The 19,505-nt window shown below is 52.9% G+C and overlaps 1 protein-coding gene across 1 annotated transcript in view; it reads left to right on the top strand.

Annotated features, from left to right (window-relative positions):
- Window positions 1-8,126: 8,126 nt before the first annotated feature.
- SOX13 (SRY-box transcription factor 13) overlaps window positions 8,127-19,505 on the top strand; it is a 44,247-nt gene continuing 32,868 nt past the window's right edge. The window contains exon 1 of the mRNA XM_025277745.2: window positions 8,127-8,260. The gene's annotated coding sequence lies outside the window, so the exon portion shown is untranslated. The remainder of the gene's footprint in view (window positions 8,261-19,505) is intronic.

Genomic DNA, 19,505 nt, shown 5'->3' with positions numbered 1-19,505 from the left:
CTGACGGCATGTGATAGGAGAAAATTAGGCTCTTCCAGCAGTTTTAATGTGCTGTTACTATAAGCAAACTTGATGTGTTCCTGGGAGGATTTTATCCCAAGTTCTTCTATATTACACAGATTAATTCTTGTAGATGGGAGGGGCCAGCCTTGGAGCAAATGGGACATCTTCTGGGAGTTGCTGGGAGGGATCAGCTCAAGGAGGTGATCCAGCCTCAGCTTGGGGGCTGGGTTAGCCTCCCAGCTCTCCCCTGGGGCCTATGTTTTCAGATCCAGCATTTAATAAGCTGAGAAAATAAAAAACAGTAAAATATGGAAGATAATACAACAGTCAATAGAAAGATAAACTAAGAAGAAATAAAAAGATAGTAAGAGTCGTTTAAAAAAAAAGGCAGCAGGCAAAATGACAATATGAACTAAAAATAAAAAAAAATGAGCTAAAAAGAAATTAAAAGATGGAACAAAGGCACGATAAGGCAAAGGGTTAGAAATAACAGATGGAAAATAAAAATATAATAACAAAAAATCTAGAAGATAAGATGAGATAAAAGACATAGTATAAAATAGCTAGAAGAAAGAAAAAACGGGATTAAAAAATGACTGAGATAAGTAAAATCATTAAACTCACCAAAAGAAAAGACTAAAGGGATTAAAACAATAAAACGTGTTAAACCAATACCAAAAGAAATAAAAAATTTAAAAGACTAGGCTCTGAGGGAAGAGAACAATAGATCAATTTTGTTTCAAGTTAAAATAAGGCTGTACTGCAAGGGCAAAACCCTTCCCCTCATGCAGACTCATTCTTCTGAGTCCAGGCATCTCAAGGCTGTGCAGACCTCCCAACATAGTAATTAGCATTCACAGCACTACATAGCATCTGGAGTAACTTGCTAGAGCTGCTCTAACCAAGTGCCACAAACTGGGTGGCTTAAACAGCAGAGCCTAGAGGTCCGCGATCACAGTGTTGGCAGGGTGGGCTCCTTGTGAGGGCCCAAAGGGAGAATCCACCTTGGCCCGCTCTCCCTGGCTGGGGATGCCCGTCTTCTCCTGGTGTCTTTCCTCCATGTGTGTCTGCAGGCAAATGTTCCCTTCTGATCAAGACTACAGTTCTGTTGGATTCGAGCTCACCCTAATTACTTCATTTTCATTTAATTGCCTCTGTAAAGACCATGTCTCCAAATATAGTCACATTCTGAAGTATTAGGGGTTAGGATATATGAATTTGGGGGAAGGGCCCAAAACAGCATCCCTACAAGTTGTTCCTGGGAGGATACCCTCTAGGCAGAGAGATACAAGCAGAGAGCAGATTCTTCAACCTTTTGCCTAGTTTGGGGCCCTTGATGGAGCTGATTTTTTTTTTCTTTTGGATTTCTGATTAATATTCTTCATTTCTCTTGGATCCACAAGGCAGCAAAGCTGAGTCCCAGAAGGATAAGCCTCTGCAGTCTGACCCATTTTCTCTCATGACTTTAGGGCAGCTGGGAGCAAGTATCGTCCTGGCAGTCACTGTCCGGTGGCCAACAGAGAGGCCCACACACGAGGCTGGGCTGGTGCGCCTGGCTTCTCCTGCCAAGACACTTCTGCTCTGGCTACAAACACCTTGTGAGATCAACGGTGCCTTCTAATTCTCTGCAAACCCACAGCATGATCGCCAGCCAGGTTTTGGCGCTTGTAAGTCATTTTCTTCTGCCTTTTCCAAGCAGGAAAGCCAGGGAGAGCTGGGCACTGGAGCACCTCACTCTTAGGAATGAGTGTTCTGTTCTTGGTTTCTCTCTGAGGTAGAGCTCAGGACTGCGTGCAGTGAGAAAAGACTAGAACATCCTCCTCCTGGAGAGGAGGAAGCCCTGACCCACAGATCACCTAATGCAATTTCCTTGTTAATAGTTGAGCAAATAGAAATTCAGGAAGGAAAGACTTGCTCCCAAGTGCTCTCTCCGTCTCCCACACGCAGGCGCACACAGGCACCCTGCAGGCCGGCACCCAGGCCCCAGGCAGCCTTCTGACAGGGACAGCTTCCTGGGCCTTCGGCTTGCATGGCTGTGCGGGGCCTTGCGCTCAGAAGGGCCCTGGGCTTGACTGAACGCTCTGCTGCCACCATCTTGAATTCTTAATCATTTGAAACAAAGGCACCACGTGTCATTTTGCAGTGGGCCCTGCAAGTTGTGGCAGCGGGTCCTGCCCCTCACCCCCACTTCCCACTGCGTTCTGATGAAGAAGGAAGCACAGGCCATCCAAGCTCTTCTTGGCCACGAGCTGGGGCAGAGACTTTGGGTACTGTTCTTAGCACAAGATAAGCCCTTCAGAGAAGGCGGAGGAAGGGAGGATGCCTTTGCTTCAGGCCCAAGGCTGTGGCTCTGGCCTCGGCTCCTCAGTGAGTCCTCAGCTGGGGCATGAGCCTCAGTCACTCCCATCAGATCTCTGGCCTGCCAAGATGGCCCGTCCCAGCCCTGTTCCTTTCCAAAGCCCCTCAGTCTCCCTGGCAGAAACCCAAGGGGGCGGGAGAGGGGAGGGATGAAAGGAAAGTGAAAGTCTCAGCCTCTCTGGATGGCCCTTCTCCTCCTCCCCCCTCCCCCTGCCCCCCTGCCGTTGCCATGGAGACCAGAACAAAGCCTCTCTTTCCCCTCTTTTCTGGATTGTTAATTGTCTTTACTCCATGGTGCCTTTGTTAATTGTTGCCAGTCCCTCCCAGGATGAGGATCTAGGTCTCCTCAAGACAGGAAAGAGCGGAAAAAAGTTAGGTGGTGGGGGTGGGGCAGGGCAAGCCAGGTGGTGGGGGTGGGGATGCAGGGAGGAGGCTGCCGCGGGCTTTTCTGAATCATCCCGGCTTCTAGGAAACGAACACCCTCTTCACCTCTGTCCCTCTGTCCCTCAATCAAGTGCCTTTTGAGGTGGGACCCAGTGACCCCTCTCTATGGGAAGGGGTAGGAAAGAACAGAAAGAGAAAAGAAAAAAAGCAGCCGTTGTGCATATGTGCTGCGTGTGCATGTTCATGTCTGTGTGTCTGGCAGGTGCCCTCTCAGAGGGAGATGGCTGTCTTGGCAGTGCACCCATTCCAGTCGACCAGTGAGACGTGCGACTTGGTTTTATCCCCAACTTTTAGGATTACCAGTGATTAGACTTACAGAGAGAATGCGTGCTAGCTCGGGAGGTGAGAATGACTACGTCAGCTCTCTTCCCCCTGCGTGAGTCCCCATAGTAGCTACACTACTATGAAGAATGGAGCAAAGAAGATTTAGAAGCATGCAGGAGTGTATGTGTGCGTGTGTTTGTGTATAAAAAGGACCCAAGTCAGCATTAGCACACTCCAGAGCACATGCAACTGAGTGGGCTCCCTGTCTTTGCAGGCATATGCTCGTGTGCCGAGTGACAGTGACGGGTTGAGAGTGATATGGGTCTATCCTTACATGGGAGAAAGTCCTCCTGTTGGGTGACAGGAGGTTGACTTTCACATAAGAAGCAGAGTTGTTTCTACTTCTGGGGTCTAAGCTAGAATCTAGGCTGTTAAATACTACTCAAGTGTTAGTTTATATGGTTTGGAGTCTAAGGACCCCATGAGAAGTGGAGCAGGGTGGTTACAGAAGAAAAAGCATGGATTTGAGGGCCATAAACCTGGATTCAAATGTCACCTCTTGCCCCTTCACTATGTGGTCTCGGAAGCTTCCCTTCCCATCTCTGAGTATCATTTTCCTCATCTGTAAAATGCAACTGTTCCTATCTTCACAGAGCTGTTGAGAGATTAAAGGAGATTATGCGTATAAGGTACCAGAGTTGGGCAAGATACCTCTCCTTTCTCTGCACAAAAAGAGGAGCTGGAGGAGATGGTTCTAGAAGGCTGATTCCTTCCAGACCTTATATTCTCAGATTCTGATAGGCAAATGAAACATTCTATGAATCCATTTGTTATCTTCTTGATTAGCTTCCATAGTAATTAAGACTGAGGATGACTCTCTGGAAGAACTCAGAACCAAGTAGAGGCCCACCAGCATCAGCCAGAAGGGAGTGCCTCTATGAAAGCTGAGGCCCACCCACGCACCACGGGGGCACTCCTGACTTACTCCTGACTCCAGTGTCTGACTATAGGGATCGAGACAAGCACTTCCTTGGTCAGCGGGAGGAAGAGCTGGTGCCCAAACTAGCCCTGCTACCCTGGGCCTACCTGACCTGGCCCAAGACACAAGCTCCCTCCTCAAGGCTTCACAGAGAAAGTGGTGCTCGGGAGGTCTCGGTGGTCTGCCGGAAGCAGGAGGGGCTTCAGGCAAAGCAGTGAGCCAGGGCTTTTCCTGCTCTCAACTCACTTCCTCTCCTGGAGCTTCTCTCCAGGCCCTGCTCCTACAACAGTGAAGAGAGTAATTCACACCAATCTGTGAATCTAATCCTTTTATGACTTCTCCATAAATAGGGAATATTTATATTCCTTCAGCAAATATTTTTTAAGCATCTCCTATAGGCTCTGGAAATTAAATGGAAAGTACAGCAGACAAGTTTCTTTTCTCACAGATCCTACAGTCTAAGGGTAGACAGAAGAGTGCAAGAAAACAGAAAACTAATAAAATAAGTATCACTTGTTGTGATATGAAGGAGGCAAATGGGGTCTAAAGGAATAAAGGTGGGAGATGATTGTAGGTGGGGGAGGAGGAAAGATGGAGGAAGGGACATTTGTGTTGAGACCAGAGAATGAAAAGGAGCCACTCTGGGAAGGACAGAGTTTGGGGAGGCACTTTCCAGGTAAAGAGATATTTATAGAGTTTGAGGTCTGGTTTAAGACTGATCCTTTAATAAGGAGATCTGACTGGGATTGGGCAAATTTTGCAAGATAACAGTTCAGGATTGGAGCACACAGCAAGGGGAGAGTCTTTAAAAATAAACAATTGTTTGATAAGCTAGTGGTTTGCCAGGTTAAACAAACTATTGTCCTGAGAAGGGGGCTGTCTGAGCAGTCTATTGTTCAGATAAATTGATTTTTAGCAAGCTCCTGAAGCAAATAATGAAGTTATTTACTGGTTTGCAGTCTTATCTTCCCAGGCAAGAAATTTCTGGAACAAATATTAAAGTCATGTCATTGTAAGCAGCCTTATTTAAGTTCTGTGGCCTATAAGAATTCTCGGTTTCTCAGTCTCAGAAGCAGTGAGTTTGTGGTAGTCTAGCTGAGAGACTACCACAGTGGCCTGGGCTAGGGTGGGGACAGTGGAGATAGAGAAGTAGATGGATTGGGATATACTTTTGGAGACAGATCAACAGTACCCAGTAATCAGATTAGATCAGACAGAGGGAATCAAAGATGACTCCTAAGTTTTAGGCTCAAGCCACTGAGTAAGTGCTGGGTACCATTTACTGAGATAGGAAAGGTGGTACAGGGTATAAACAGTCTTAGGGGAGTGGTTAAAGGCTCAATTTTGAACATGTTAAGTTTAGGCTGTCTGTCAGTTCTTGGGTAGAAATGACAAGCATGTGGTTGAATACATGAATCCAGAGTACATTAGGCAGTCCTAGAGATTTAAATAAAAAATTGGAAGAATCATCAGTGCTTCATTGGTACTTAAAGTCATGGAAACAGTTAAAATTTCATCTAGGGAGAGAAAGTAGAGAGAAAGAAAAACGGGATGCAGGATGCAGGCGAGCCCTTAGACACTCCCACCTGGAGACAACAGTGGCGGGAGAAATGTAAACAGAGGAGGCTGAGAAAGGGCGACCTGCGAGCTCAGAAGAGTGTGGGATCTTGGAGTGAGTGTTTTAAGGAGGGAGTGGTCACATGGGGTTAAACCTGTAAGTCTGGTATTGCCAGGAAATAGTGCAGTAGGCATAGAAAGTCCTAGAATCTTCAAAGTCAGATTACTTCCTCCCATCACTTTCTAGCTATGACCTTGAGCTTCATTTTTTCTTACCTAAATGGGGATAGTGATACCACCCTCATGGAACTGGCATGAGGTACAAACAGATAGTGTACGTGAAAATAGTACCATGCCTAAGACACAGTAGGCAGATACGATGAAGATCCTAATTCAAGTGTCGGTGATTGGGAAGAGTGGACACCAGTGATGTGAGATATCGTGGGTGGGGGTACTGGAGAGAGGAAAGTCTGCTTCCTAAGCTCTCCTTTCTTCCCATCTCATTTGCCAAAACTAAGGATCCCTACAAGGAGGGATCCATAATGAGGTTACCCACTGAAGCTGATCAGCGGCCAGAGAAGACAGCCTGATACGTGGGAAACCCTGGCATGTTGGCTGGGAGGAGGAAAAGCTTGGTGGCACCTAAGAGGCTTCCATCATCTCTGAAATGGCTTCACCCACAGTTGGCTTCATCCAAACGCCAGTCCCTGAAGAATGAATTTTGACTTTTCTCACCTCCTCAACCCCACCCATTTCTTCCTTTCCACTCTCCTCACGCATACCTAGCTCAGGCCCACATTATTTTTACCTGGTTACCACCACTGGTCACTGGCCTCCCTGCCTTCAGTTGGACTGATCTCAGTAGAGGCCTGCTTAGAATTCCTCACTGACCTCCTATTTCCTTTTAATCAACCAACTGATCAATGAATATTTATCATGGGGCTGCTCTTTGCCAAGACCTGGCTAAACACAAGGAGTCTAACAGTGAGCCCGAGAGACACATTCCTGCCCCTGCAGCGCTTACAGAGGAGTCAGACAAATGAACAGTCACCATACTATCTGTGACTGGGGGCAGGGGGCGCTTTCTGAGCCAGATTGGCCACCAAGAGAGGCTCTGGGAAAGTAGATATCTGGGCTGAGACATAAAAGATGAATAAGAGAAGTTAGCCAAGGAAGGTGGTGAGGAATGATGAAATCCAAAACCTCAGAAAGTCTTAGAGCCCGGCTGACCATCAGCTGAGATCCCGGCCACCTGCACTGTGAGTGTTATTTGCAGATCCAAGATGGCCACACCTTTAATCTGCTCTGTTTTCCAAGATGCAGTTCAGATGGCACCTCCCCCAGGAAGCCTGGTCTGTCCCAGGCCCTAGCACTCTTGGTGGCCCCCATGCTCCACGTGCCTGGCTGAGCACCTTTCCACAGCACTGTAATCATATGCTCACTCCTCTGTCTCCTCCAGAAAGGACAGGGCACTTTCTCATTCATCCTGGTGTCCCTTGCACTCAGTTGGGTCAGGCATAGGCATTTAATAAGTACACTGATTCAAATGAATCCATCCTCCCCTCCCCCACAGTATCAAACAGGTCAGGGAAAAAATAAAAGGACTTGAGAGAGTGCAAAATGACAGGGCTGGGGAGTGGTCTGCCACGTTAGGAAGCCGTCCAGCTGCAGGTGGGATCATGTTCCTAAGGGAGGTTCTGAAACAGGGTTTTGAAGTCCAGATTATCTGTCTGGAGGGGTTGGGAGGCTGGGAGTTGGATCGACAACTTCTTGGGTCTTGCTCTAAGGAGCGAAGATCCCCTGGAATGACCTCATACCTGGGCAGTGAGAGTGAGAGGAATCCACCTCTTCCATTCTCTCCATCCCTTCACCCACCTCCACCCGCGTGCGCCGCCCAGGAACCCTCGCTCTTCCCTGGGCAGCAGAGGTTTCCAGCTGTTGCTGCCTGGAGGGACCTGGCCGCAGGGAGGAGGAGGGAACTCTCTGTCCCTCCCTCCTCCTCCATCTCCCCACCCTTCCTCCTCCTCCAACCCCAGCCCGCTCTCGGTCTCCCTCCCTCTTTCTCCTCTGAGGCTGTGGAGTCGGCTCGCAGCAGCAAGCAACCGGCAGCGAGCGCCCCGCTCCCAGTCCCGGCTTGGAACTGAACTGTGTTAAGTGCGGGTCTTGGAAGCCCGGCCCGGGAGCGGTGAGCCCGGGTCTGAGCCTGGGGCGCCGCGATCAGCCTCCGAGGCCGTGACTGGGGACCGAGCCGAGGCGCGGATCGCGGAGCGGGAGAGCCGGGCGGGCCGGCGCCGAAGCCCGCGAGTCCGAGCGCAGGACCGCGGAAGGCCGGGAGCCGGCCGCGCGCCGGGGCCAGAGGGCAGAGTGCAGGGAGCGGCCTGGCCCGGCCGAGGGCGCCGCCCGGCCGGAACCGAGCTCTCCGCCCGCAACGGCGGCGCGCGGCAGGGCGCGGACCCGGGGTGGCCGCGAGTCCCGGCCGACTGCCCGGCCGACGGCGGGGGGCGTGCCTCCTCCCAGCGCGGCCGCCCCGGCCCGGCGCTCCCGGCCGCCGCGCCGCGGGGGCATGTGAACGGGAAGCCCGGGCTGCCGGCCTCGAGGACCCGGACGGAGGAGGAGCGGGAGCGCCGAGCCGCGAGCCCGGCGCCCGGCTGAGTCGTAAGTGCGCCCCTCCGTGCCCGGAGCGCGCCGTCGCGTCTCTCTCGCCCGCCCTCCGAAGTTTTGACACTCGCGACCCGACGTTTCTGAGCACACGCTGGGTCTTTTCTCTGCGAGTTTCCATCCTCGGCAAAGTTTTTCACAAAGGAACGGGTCCCCACTTCCCCCGCACTACGCGGGCACTGGCGGATACCCGCGGGCAGACTTGGGCTGGTGTGGAGAGGGCTGGAAGCCTGGGAAGGCCGTGGGTGGCTGTGTGTCTGTCTGTGCGCACCACACGAGCCGGGCTTGGGGTGCACCGCCCCCCGCTTCTCACTCACTGCTCAGGGGCACTGGGTTTTTCTCACTTGTACGTCCAGTTCGAGGATTTCCTAGCGAGAAGCCGGGGCTACCAGTGAGCGCCCGGCTTTGGGCTCCGGTGCCCGCCCCGCAGCGCAGATCTGCCCCTGTCCTGCTTATGTTGGGTGCGGGGGGCCGGCCACGCAGCCTCTCTCACCCGTCCAGGTTTGTTTCCCAGCGGACCAGCTGGGCTCTGCATCCTGTTTGTTTTCTGCTCCGGCTGCTCCAGTTTCACCCCCCTTTCCCCTCCCACCCTAGCCTTCTTGCCACCCCCAACCTCCCGCCTCTGCATGTGGAAGGAGAATCTTTTCATCCCCATTTCTCTGCAAAAGCAAATCGTGCCTGGGGGCGGGGGGTGGGAAGGGGGTCTAGACGCTCTGTTCCCAGCGGCTCGCCATTGTTTTCCCACCCCGCGCGTTCTGTACGTAAACACACACACACACACACACACGTGTGCGCGCCGGCTGCTTCGAGTCACACACATGCACACACACTCACACACGCACGTGTGCGCGCCGGCTGCCCGAGTCCCCAGACGCGCGGGGATCGCCCGCGGGACTCTCCCATCTGCCCGCCTGGTCTTCGGGCTGGAGGTGCCCCATTACTTAACCGGAGCTGGGGAGGGCAAGACACGTGGGGGTTGCCGGAGAGTCCAGGTCAGAGCCGAGAGCGGGCCCAGGGCGGGAAGTGAATTTTGAACTTCAGCCCTAGACCTTTCTAGGAGGACCCCGAGCGCACAAGCCGCGGCTTCCCGCCCTGGAGGGCCGACGGCAGCTGCAAGGACTCCAACGGCGCTCTTGGCAGCCTCCTCCGTGACAGGGGCTAGGAGGAAGCCCAAGAGTTTTCCTGGGAAGTTTGCTTTGACTCTGTGGGAATTTCCGGGCAGGGCGCCTTGGCGCTGGTGAAAGGATCTGGCGAAAGACAGCCAGAGAAGATGCTGCTGCTCTGGGCGGAGTTTCCAGAGACCCTGCTTTCTACTGTGCTCCCTTGGGAAGTGGGGCTGGAGATGCTGGGGTATAATTCCCCACCTATGGATAGCCTGTGCTTGGTCAAGTCCCTTAACGTTTCCAGATTTCCCCCCATGCAAAATGGGCAGAGTTATGCACACATCTTTGAAACTGGGGTCTAATGATCAGGTAAAGAATACAGGTTTGGAAGGTATGAACTCCAAGAGGGTAGTTGGAGCATTGAAAGCCTAGCTTAGTGATTAAGAGACAGGGCTGTAGAGTTGGATCCCAGATACTGCTACTGGAGACATGATCTTGAGAAGTTAAACCTGTATCTGTTTGCTCATCTGTAAAATAGGTTTAATATGGACAGCACCTACTTCTTGGGGCTGTCTTAGTGAAGCTTATACAATAGTACCTGGCACATGGTAAGTGCTGGAGAAATGTGACTTATTATTATTGCCATTATTACTCAACTGACTTTGTACATGGAGAAGGCAATGGCACCCCACTCCAGTACTCCTGCCTGGAAAATCCCATGGATAGAGGAGCCTGGTAGGCTGCAGTCCATGGGGTCGCTGAGGGTTGGACATGACTGAGCGACTTCACTTTCACTTTTCACTTTCATGCATTGGAGAAGGAAATGGCAACCCACTCCAGTGTTCTTGCCTGGAGAATCCCAGGGACGGGGGAGCCTGGTGGACTGCCGTCTATGGGGTCCCACAGAATCGGACACGACTGAAGCGACTTAGCAGCGGTAGCAGCCGCGGACTTTGTACATAGCTCAGAAGAGCATTCTGGGATTGTGCTCATTTAATCAATTATAATTATTGTCCATTTCTGGGAAGGAAAAAACCTCACACTTCTTCCCACCCTTTTCTGATTTTAGCACCTCCCTACTCCTTGTGTGAGCTTCCCTAGCGGCTGGGTGATAAAGAAGTTGCCTGCCAGCACAGGAGATGCAGGATCAGTCCCTGGAAAGATCCCCTGGAGAAGGAAATGGCAACCCACTCCAGTATTCTTGCCTGGGAAATCCCATGGACAGAGGAGCCTGAAGGGCTACAGTCCATGGGGTCACAAAGAGTCGGACACAACATAGTGATTGAACAACAACACTCGTTGTATCTTGTGAAGTCTTTTTGCCTTTTTCTTTCTTTTTCTCCTTCCTCTCTTCTTCCCCTCCTCCGTCCCTTCACAATTTTTGTGAAAGGCATTTTATTCCCTCCTTTTCCTCATTCTTAAAAATCAATCTTGGCTCGAGGCAGTGTTCTCTCAGTGGAAATCAGGCCCCAGGAAGGGAGCATCCCCAAGAGTGCTCTGGCCTGGGCTCCTGGCTCAGGATTGGATGCCCATTTCTGTCTCTGGGGCCGGGTGAATTTCTGGAGAGCGGAGCCCAGGTGTCTGAGGCCCCAGGGAAGAGTCAAGTGGGATGGGCTGAGGCTGTTCCTGGGGGAGCTCTGCTCCCAAGGTGCCATCTGTGTTGCCTGCTGCTGGGGCTCACTTGGGAACTTGGAATATCCCAGCTGCCTGGGCAGACTGGATGTAGGGTTTGGGATAAATAAGGGGCAAAGATTCCACCTTCAATTTTCCACTTGCAGTTGGAGTGGTTACTAGGAATCTGGGTTTGTCATAAGCTCCTTGTCTGATTCTGGACCCTGCAAATGCACCGCACAAGTAAGGGGGACCTGGGCAACAGGAAGAGGAAGGCAGCTGCTGTCCGCCCACCCTACCTTGGACAATAGGTTCCTCTCTCTTATTTCTCTGACCCCCTAACCCCCTCCCCAGTCCTGGGAGAAGATGGCCAGGAAGTTGGTCCTTGGAGATCCTGCAAGTGGGCTCTCAATGATGAGAACCAGCATTTTAGTCTCCTCATTCATCCCTTTAAAAGAAATGTGTTGAGCTCCTGTTGTATGCCAGGCCTGTGCTAGGCATCAGGGCTTCAGGGTTGAACAAGACAGGTAGTGTGCCTGCCTTCTGAGAGCCTTCTTTCTGGAGGGAGGCAATAAATCTCTTGAAATAAGTAGCCAAAGCAGTATTAGATCCTGTGTGATGTTCAGAAATACAACACGGTGGTGTGATAGACAGTGTATGTGTGGGGACCGTCAGCGGAGGTCCTGGGTGGGGAGGCCAGTGAAAGCTGACCTGGGGAAAGACTAGCTCAGTCCAGGCCTAAAGGATGAGAAGGAGCTCGCTGCACAAAGACCTGAAGGAAGGGGACTCAGGCAGAGGGAGCAGCAACAGAAGGACCCCTGCAGCCAGAACAGGGTTTTCAGCAGCACTGCAGCTGGAGAGGAGCCCAGAGAAGCCAGGAGGGCCGGGGCTGGTCCTGGGCCTGGTGAGGAGCCTGCATTCAGGACCAGGTCTGAAATGGCCTCATCGTTGAAGCCACTGAAGAGTTTTCAGGAGAGGAGTGACATTCTGATTTATGATTTTAACAGATTATTTGGAACATAAAAAAAGGTTACTTGGTAGTCAGAGTTGCCCCAGGAGAGGGAAATGGTGGCTGAGGGGTGGGATGAAGGAAAGATGGTGTTTTCTCTGTAGACTCTTTTGTCCTTTCTGAGTGTATCAATAGTACCATCTGTATGTGTCCACTATGCCAAAAAAATACCCAAAACCAGAGAGCATAGTTAAAAAAAGTATAGTGTAAGCCTGGAAAAGGTATATAATAAAAAAAAAAATCTAAAACCGTATATTTTAGTTCCAATTTTGTAAAGATAATGGTATGTACATCACACACATACATAGAAGACTAGATGACTACCTTAATGTTTGCAGAGGTTAATTCTGGACACCAGACATATGGGTGAATTTTATTTTCTCCTTTAGCTTCTGTTAATTTTTCCAGCCTTCTACAATGGTCACAAATTACTTTTACAAGTGGGGGAAAATGTGGGGAAAAGGTATCACTTCGGTTACTAAGTAAGGAGTAGTTTGAAGGGGAGCAGGAACTGAAGAAGAGAGGCTGTCTAGCAGACTATTTCTGAGTCGAGGTGACTTGGATAAGGCGGCCTGGTGGCGGTCATTCTGGAGGCAAAGCCAGTGAGTCTCATTAGCAGACCATTGCCTAACACAATGCTCTGCTCTTGCTTTGAGAGGGCATTCCACCTCCAGCTCAGATTTGGTAATCACGAATGCTGGGATCCGTAATGCTGACAATTTCCAGTGCTGCCTTGGCTGTGGAAATATCTTGGGTTTCATCTACATCCTTATTCCCATCTTTCCTCCTAGTAGGGAGGGCCCCATCCTGAACATTTGAACATTTTGCTGTGATACTTAGCAGCCTCAGGGCAACATGATATATACGGTAAGAAGGATTTAGAGCCAGGAGAGCTGTTCATCACATAACATCTCTGAACCTCCATTTCCCCATCTATGAAGTTGCATGACAGCAATATTTCCCTGTTAGAATTTGGGAGGCTCACATCTGTTTGAGTCTGTAGGTGGTCCATGAATGGTAAGGATCTGGGTTTGCTGTTGTCAGACAAGTGTTCGTTTGAGCAAGGCCTGCTCCTCCAGAGGATCTAGGTGTCCCGTCCTTGAGGGCTAACACCTGATTCTATGCGGGTTTTCTGCTCTCTGGGGCTGCTTTGAGTCTGGCCCTTATTGGGCAGCTCCCTGAGTAGGTCACTAGGAAGCTGAGGCAACTGGAAAAAGGGGAATTCAAATGCAACTGTGCCCATACACCCCCTTCCTCAGCCTCATTCAGGGGTGAAGCTGAGTGTTTGTAAAGGGCTCTGTGCTGGGAAGGCCTGGCCAGGCCCACAGTAAATTGTGCTTTGAATGGGAATTATTTTTGTGTTCTGTGTTTGCTTAAGAGGGCTCACTCCTGCCTGAACTCGCTGCGATCCTCACCCTCTGCTAGTCCTCTTCCTGGAACTCAGGTATGTTAGCCAGGAAGGCTGTCACGGTGCTTGTCACCACTCGGGGACCAGGACACATGGAAGATTGCTTTCACATACCCTGTCATCTGCCTGTCTCCCCACTTCCCAGCAGGAAAGCATGCCCTGGGTTACCCCTGTTTTGACTGCCCTTTCCTTGGCCTGCCTTCCAGCTCCTTGGGATGATTCAGGTAGGAGATTTGTTATAAACCAGCTGAGTAGCACCATATTTACCTCTGCCAGCTTCTCTGATCAGGAGTGACTCTTCCTTCTAAAAATTCAAATACTTCCTCTAAGCAGCAGTGATATGGTAGTTCCCTCCTAAGAGGGGTAGAATGGGGTGGATGGGACATTCGGTTCAGCTCTAGGACCTGTTGCATCCACAGGCCTAGCCAGAGAGCCCTAAGACCGACCCTGCTCAGGCCTTGTGATGGTGAAGACCCTTGTGGTTACCCTAGGAACACATCTCTATCCAGAGTGAAGTGGCCAGAGTATCCCCTGCCTTCTCTCAGGGTCATCAGGGGGTGAATCCAAGGCCTGGGCACAGCCCAGGATACGCCGTGTGGGGCCTAGCATCTCAGGTGTGCACAGGAGGACCAGCTAGAGGAGCAGCAGGGGCTGGGATCTCATCCAAAGGCTGACGATACTAGCCAGGAGTGTTTTTATGGGGGAGGGATGTTGGGGCTGTAGAGGAGAGGAAGGAAGAAGTGAAGACAGTATCTCTAGCTGCCACGTTTTTTTCTTAAATAGCATCACTGCCTAGGCCCGCTTGGTCCCTCTGGGAAGCCTGACACATGCCATCAAATCTTAATTCAGTTCTCTTGATACACGCAGCAGACTCCCGTCCCATCATCAGTGGCCTTAGCATTTAAATGGCCTTGGCATGAAGCCCCATACATGAGCAGCCCAGGCGATCGCGGCCTGGTTGAGGGGGGATGGTTTAGCGTTACTCCCCGTCTTGTCCCCCTGTGTCTTCTGGGGACATGTCAGAGGTAGAGAGTCAGTGCTTTGGCTTGAAGAGAGGGGAATGCGAAGGAGCCACAGATAGGGCACGCCCACTCAGGCTTCCTTCTCTGGTGGCTTGGGTCTGTAATCCCTGCCAGACCCGGAGCTCTCTGGGGGCCCCACCCCAGAGGAGGCCAGACTGATCTCCCCGGCCTCACCTCTGCTAGGCCCGCCCCTCGCTTGGCTCGGAATGGAATGTGCCGCCTGTGCAACAGGAAGGGGTGGGAGCCAGAGGGCCTGGTCCCGTCCTCTCCCACGGAGGGGCAGGGGCCTCAGGGTTGGGTCCTACTTGCTCCTTGGCAGGGCTGAAGGTGCCCCACTCCAGCCTCAGGGCCTGCGCTGAGTGGGCACAAGGTGCGTGCCCTGGGGATCCAGGTGCAGCCTTTTGAAGGAGCAGCCAGGGTGGGGGGATTTCCTTGTAAAGCCAAGAGGAGGGTCAGTGACCAGTCAGAGTCAAAGCGCACAGCGAGCCAAGCGCCAGTAGCTGGGAGTAGCCCACCCCAGACCTCCATCCTTTTTTGACTTCTGTTTTGTTTTTGTTTTTTTGACTTCTGTTTTAATTGTGGCTTGTATTTTCTTATTCCTATATTTCTGTAGTTTCCAAAGGTAGTACAACAATAGGTGTTATAATCAGAACGGAAAGGATTTAAAATATATGTGGAATTGCCAGACGGTGAAACAGAAAAAGTGGTCCGTGTTTCTTCTCTGGAAGACTGGAAATCAAGGCTTGACCAACAGTAGAATAGTCTGCTGAAAGAGAATGGTAGGAGGAGCAATAGTTGGAAATATAAGAGGCCTGTAACACTGGGCTGATACCCTTTCGGGATGACCGCTGAGCAGGCCCCGCCCCACGCGCCCCTCCCCTCCCCGGTGGGCTGTGGGCTGGGGTGGGCTGCCCAGTGGCTGGCCCGTAGGCCTCCTACTTCTGGCACCTGGGAGGAGGCAGGAAAGGGAGTGAGCTCTGGCTAAAGCTGCCCTCCTGCTGACTCAAAAGAATCAAGTCCTACCTGGCCACACAGGCTGGCCCGTGCAACCCCGGGTGTGCCGCTCTGACCCAGCCTTGCTTCAGCACCCTCACCCCAGCCCAAGTAAGGAGCCTGAAGTCATTCACCCATTCCTGCGAGGCTCTGGTTCCAGGCCCATCCCTTGAAAGGTAGGGTGGGGTGGGGTGGGGAAGGAAGCACGAATAAAAGGCTAGTGGGGAGGGGCTAGAAGGACGCTTGTTTCCAGGTACAACCAGGCGGTCTGGGGCCAGTGGGGAGTGAGTGGGGAGCCGCTGAAAGCAAAAGGGAGGGGCCCTCCAGCACCTGCCATTTCTCTGACTTGCTTGGCTCCCCTGTCCGTAGCTGGTGGAGAGGGAGGGTGTGTGAAAGAGCGTGTAAACGCGTGTAAGCCCGTGCCTGCTAGCCCTGCGGAACCAGGCAGTACCTCTAACAGCCCCTGGAAGGCAGTGGGGACATTAGACCGGTGTCAGGGAGGCATGGGGAGAGAGACTCCAGCAGGGCCAGTGCTCAGGAGCCAGAGTGAGGCCTCCCCTCCCCCCACCCCAACACTGGGGGCTCAGTTCTAGCCTACCAGGGAGGCGATCACCCACCACTCTCCTCTCTGCAGGGACGCAGTCTCCTCCTGTGTCATTTTTGGAGGGGGGGCGGGGAGTGTAGCCCCACCTCCCCACCAGAAGACTAGGGTTGGGGAGATCAGTGGGGTCCCCTCGTTTGGGCTGGTGAGGCCAGGAGATCAAGGCTTCTCCCCTTAGTGGGGGTGAAGGGCTCAGCTGTCCCAGGTCCCCAAGCCAAGAAACAGGGCAGAGAACAGAGAAAGGGCATCTTGCTTGCGGTAGAGGTAGGTGGCAGGGGAGATTTTTCTCTTTGGTGTCTGAGGAAGTCGGGGATGAACCTGACTCTCGCGTCTGGGTGAGCGGGGCTCTTGGAGTTGTGCAGCGCACACCCTGCACAGCTATGCATGCTGGCCCTTTTGGAACTGATGCATGTAGAGCATCAGGCACCTGTGGTTTTCACAAGGTAAGCTCCTTTCTCTGCTACCAGATCTCCCTGCCCTGAGATCCATACTCCTCAACTTGAGACTGGCAATTTGGAGATGATATTTAGGTATTTGTTTCCTCTCTCTAGGTGTTGATTGACTTGGAGTTTGGGGAACCAGAATTGAGGAAAGTGCTGTACGAGAGCATGGGTGTGTGTGTACCCGGCAGTTTTAGGGGGTCTGGAGAGTCTGACTCCGGCCACCCTCCTGTGGGGTCAGCATCCTATTCCGACAGTTCACCAAAGGGTGAAGCGAATTTCCCGAGTCCTGAGTCAAGGCCCTCAGATAGGGCAGGAAGTGGGCAGAGGGACAGTCCCTGCCCCCAACAGTAAGCTCTCCCCAGGCACCTTCCCTGGCCTTTGGCCCACTGAGTGTTTGTGTCCCTGCCTTCCCCACTCCCTCTCCCATCATCAGACTCATTCATCCCTTGTCCTTCAAGATCCTGCTTTTAGATCTCTTAGGAGATGACTGGCTAATCGGATTTACCCATCTAAATTCATGTGCTGGTGGCAAGTCAACAGGTAATTCCTGAAGCTCTTTCAACTGACCTTTTAACTGGCCACCAGGCCCTATCAATCCAAGAGGTGACTGTCCAAGTGGGAATCTGGGGTGGACGTGGGGTTGGCCTAAGGGCACTGCTCCATCATGCATCCATCCAGCAGGCGGGAGGGGAGCGGCCTCAAAGCTGTGCCCTGCATACGGGCTGAGAGACCAGTGAGGCCCTCACAGTTTTGAGGAAGGTAAAGGCTAGGTACTGACTGATGAAGTGAAGGTTGGGAGGTGCGGGGGGAGGGCTGCAGAGCGTCCAAGCATCTGGGAGGGCACCACAGCCAGATCTGGGCAGTCAGGGAAGGCCCCCTGGTGGCTCAGAGGGTAAAGCATCTGCCTGCAATGAGGGAGACCCAGGTTCGATCCCTAGGTCGGGAAGACCCCTGGAGAAGGAAATGGCAACCCACTCCAGTATTCTTGCCTGGATAATCCCATGGATGGAGAAGCCTGGTGGGCTACAGTCCATGGCGTCGCAAAGAGTTGGACATGACTGAGCATCTTCACTTTCTTTCTTTCTTTCTTTTAAGGGGAAGCATAGTGACCTGGAAGGTGAGGAGACAGCTTGTCGAGAGCAAGTCAGGGAGAAGGTTGTAAGGGCAGGTCTCCACACATCTCCCAGGGCCCCACTGGGGTCTCCAAGGGCATTTCAGATATCCTGTCCCTCACCAAAGACCTGGAGCATCGTGACTTTGCAGGGGAGGGCGATTGGTGAGCGCTCAAAGATTGGGTAGCTGGGGGCTCCTGGCAGCCTTGTTTGGCTATGGATTGTGTGTGGCAGCATGGGGAGGGTGGGTTTTGGGGTGCACTGATATGCATGAGATGTGTGGGGCTGCCTGTGGTGGGAAACCCAAGTGACCCAGGGACGGGAAGCCCAAATCTCTCCTAGGCAGCCGGGTGGCCAGGAGTGGGGGGAGCTGGACGAGGGGTGGGGTGCAGGATTGCTCGGGCCAACTGCAAATTAGCCAGGCGGGCGCTAAATGCCTTTGCTGCTTCTGCCCTCCCGTCCCTCCCGAAAATCAGCAACTGTGTCAACAGCAGGGCGATTGTGCTTGGCCGGCGGCAGGGCCGGGCAGGTGCTGGCAGGGCCGCCCAGCCCCATGCTGGGAGCAGGCCGCTCTGGCTGCCAGGGCCGTGGGGTAAACAAGGCCGCGCACAGGCCGGTCTTGAGGGAGGGCACCCGCAGCCGGGCAGGAGGGGGAACAGGTGTCTCAGGAGGCTGCAGACACAAAGGCCGCTTGTCTCCTCCGCCCTGGCCCAGGGAGCAGCCGCTCCCCGCAGGCCCGCCCCAGACCAGTGGCCAGGTCAGCCAGAGGGTGCTGGGCTGAGGGGAGGGCCGCTGCTGACCTCCAGACTCCCCTATCCTGGGGCTTGCTTTTTTAAAATTTTTCGCTTGAGGCAGAGGTAAAACCAGTCCCTATTGGGCGCTACCTTGGGGGCAGGACACCTGACTCTGAACAGATCCACTGTCCGTGAGGCCTCTGTGAGTCTCAGTTTCTCGTTGGAAAGACAGAAAGACCCTTGCAGCGGCTGGGGCACTGCAGGAAGGAGTGGACGGGAGCGAGGCAAAGGCCCTGGAGCTTTTCGGGAGAAGGGCAGCCGGTCAGGAGTGGTGGAAGGTGGAGTGACAAGTAGGGCGTCCTGGGACCAGGGCTGCAGGTGGGCTTCGGAGTGGAGGTGGCTGGAAGCAGCAACACCCCGTCCCTCCATATCTTTAATGAAGCAAACCTTTACTGGACAATGCCAGGGGCCAGGCACTGCACTTAGGATGGGGGAGGCAAGGAAGAATAGCAGCGCCCTCGCGGACAGGAGGATTCTGGAGCCAGACGGCTTGTGTGGCCTTGGGCAAGTAACAAAAGCTCTCAGAGTCTCAGTTTCCTCATCTGTAACATAGGGTGACAGGAACCACTGCAGACAGGTAAATGAATAATTGCAGTCCAGTCAAGTACTAGAGGCCAGGGGTGTCCAAGGGCTCTGGAATGCCCTGGAGGAGCAATCGGCTCTTCTAGGATCTTTAGGGAGTGATTCATAAAGGAGGAGCAGCCTCGTTTAACTCATTAATTTCTTCCGTTTTGACTGCGCTGGGGCTTCGTTGTCTGCGCAGACTTTCTCTAGCTGCAGCGAGCAGGGCTGCTCTTTTTCCTGTGGTGCGCGGGCTTCTTGCTGAGGGTGCTTCTCTTGCTGCAGAGCAGAGCACAGGCGCTGTAGCTCCGGCTTGGTGGCTGCGCGGCACCGGCTCAGTGGCCTCTCGGCATGTGGAATCTTTGCAGAGCAGGGGTCGGACCTGTGTTCCCTGCACTGGCAGGTGGATTCTTAGCCACTGTGCCACCAGGGAAGTCCAAGGAGGGGCAACATTTGAACTGGGCTTGGAGTGAGGTCTGGGTGTTTTCTGCTCAAGAATGTAAGCTTTTCAGGCATGGGCACCCTGTGAGCTGCAGCCCTGAGGTGTGAAGGCGCCTCTTCGCACCTGCATTAGGGTCTGTGAGC

Source organism: Bubalus bubalis, chromosome 5 (assembly GCF_019923935.1).
Source record: "Bubalus bubalis isolate 160015118507 breed Murrah chromosome 5, NDDB_SH_1, whole genome shotgun sequence".
NCBI classification, from domain to species: Eukaryota; Metazoa; Chordata; class Mammalia; order Artiodactyla; family Bovidae; genus Bubalus; species Bubalus bubalis.
This window is presented reverse-complemented; position numbering and strand designations above follow the sequence as displayed.